General features: G+C 43.2%; 1 pseudogene; it reads right to left on the bottom strand.

Moving 5' to 3' along the window:
- Positions 1 to 909: 909 nt before the first annotated feature.
- Positions 910 to 1,577, bottom strand: LOC136137777 (SIN3-HDAC complex-associated factor pseudogene; annotated as a pseudogene).
- Between the last annotated feature and the right edge of the window lie 728 nt (positions 1,578 to 2,305).

The raw sequence follows: 2,305 nt of genomic DNA, 5'->3' as shown, positions 1-2,305 counted from the left end.
GCAAGCCCTCTAAGAGATGTGCCTCAAGAAGCATTAACCTTTGTTTTTTTCATGAGCCATCCTGAAGACTTGCACATTTTATTTTTCAGATAATTTAACGTTTTAATAGAGTGCATTCTCTACCAAGGGGTAATGCTTTGGTACTATTCATACATGATTGCTTATCCTAAAGACTTGACATTTCCCTGAGAGGAACTTGGATTCTGCTTTAGAAGTGTCATATAAATTAAAACTTTATCAAATACCAGTATGGAGGGAGGTGACACAGGATGCAACATATGCGGTCAAGTTAGCTCTGTAGATTTAGAAATTACTCCTTCAAGATATTCACACTAGAGACCTTAGTCTGTCCTGCTTACTATTCAGTAGTACAGGTCTGAATCATCAGAACCTTGGCAACCCCTTAATATTTCACAGTTATTAACAACTATCTCTAGGGGCCAGTCTGTGTTTACTGAGTTATGACAAATTTATTATAAAGAAGGAAAACAAGTGTAGCCAGCCATCTTAAAAAATGCCCCAACAACTGCTTCTCAATATAGAAAGATTAAAACTACATACATTTATCATACAACAAATCCCATCTCTGTCCCCTGAAATTCCCCTAATTTCATTCATTAGAAGGGGATTTTTAAAAAAGACTTAAAGAGCATCTTACAGCAGCATTCAGCTTTCCCATGAAATACTCAGCACCTTAAATATTAAGTACACTTCGTTTTTTCTTTTAGTAAGCTAGATACTGGCTTCAGAGTTTGTGGAACTGGAGGGAAAACAACACACTCAAAACTACTCTAGGAATCTTCCTTTGGCAGAATAGTAGGTATCCAAGTTAAAAATAGGAGGGTCATTTTGTTGCTTTGTTTTCCAAAATTTAAATCGTTTTTTGTTCCCCTTCTACATCAACCTCAGTCACCACTCCTGAGTGGAGATGGGCAGAGGCTCTGGCCCCTTCTCCAGCGGCTTCCCAGCAGCTGCTTTCTTATTGCTGCAGCAAGGCTTGAATAGATGTATGTCAACAAGGACTTCCCCCAAACGGCCTTTATAGATAGTGCCACAGCGTATTTTCTGTCTTTTCTAAGTATGTGAGATCTAAAAAGGAAAACACGGACGTGCTGTTAGAGCCAGAAGCCATCTCTGTATCTGACTGGTGACTGTAACGAGGAGATCGAGCTGGAGAGGCACCTAAGGTGGTACCGTGAGCACCAGAATTGTGACGTTTAAATTCCTTCTGCAGTTTACTGATCTGGTTGCTTTTTATCCTGTTTCCAGATAGAGTTTTCACTTCCTTTGGTTTCAGGGTAGTCTTTAGACTGGGTCCTGCCCTTGCATCTACCACATGACTCCAGTTTTTGTTTTGATCCTGCTGGCGACTTCTTCCATCTTTTCACAAGCAGGACACAGGCATTGCAGATGTCTCCTGAACGAGTCTCCTGTAACCCAAAACAGCTCTGGAAGTCCTTTTCATAGCGTTAATTGTCAGCGAATCGAGAACTGGAGGATTTAGCGAGGCAAATGTAGCAGCCCTCTATACTTCAGTATACCTTTGGCTTGCGAAAACCAAACATCATTTCTCCTGGGCAATAGTCTTAGTATGCTTTGAAGGACACCAACAGTTCCTCCAATGTAATAACTTCCCCAATTCCACTTTCTAGATTCCTTCTGGGTAGTAAAGTGTTTCTTATATTCAAAAATACCTTTCAAAACTCAAAATGCCACTGGATGGACCCCTGGGCACGCGACGACCGAGACAGAGGCACCCAGGCAGCAAAGAGAACCGCTCCCCGGCGGCTCGGTGGGTAAACGCAGTATCTGGGGTCCGAGGGAAAGTCGGTGGAGAGCTGCCCGGCGGGGCGGGGTGGGGCGGGGTGGACGGAGGGAAGCGCGTCCCTCGCCGCCGCCTTCCCTCCCCTGTGCCCGGCCCTCTTCTTAGGCAGCGGTTCTCAGATTTGAGTGTGCATCACCGGGAGGGCCTAAACAAAAGCCCAGCTTCTGATTCAAGTAGGTCCACAGAGGTGCCTGAGAATTTCATTCTAAACAAGTTAGGCTACTGGTTCAGAACCACACATAGAAAACCACTGAAATACTATTTAAGATTCTTGAAGTTAAACTATTTTTTTGTTTTTTTGTATTTTCCACTTCTCCTTTGATATCCCATCATACACACACACACACACACACACACACACACACACACACACACACACACACCATAAGACCTAGAAATTTTTCCATAGTATAGTCCAGGAATCTTGTGATAACTGATGGCTGAAGACAGCTAGTATAACACCAGTTCTGTTACCCTCAT

The sequence above is a fragment of the Phocoena phocoena genome, chromosome 18, assembly GCF_963924675.1.
Source record: "Phocoena phocoena chromosome 18, mPhoPho1.1, whole genome shotgun sequence".
Classification (NCBI taxonomy): Eukaryota; Metazoa; Chordata; class Mammalia; order Artiodactyla; family Phocoenidae; genus Phocoena; species Phocoena phocoena.
This window is presented reverse-complemented; position numbering and strand designations above follow the sequence as displayed.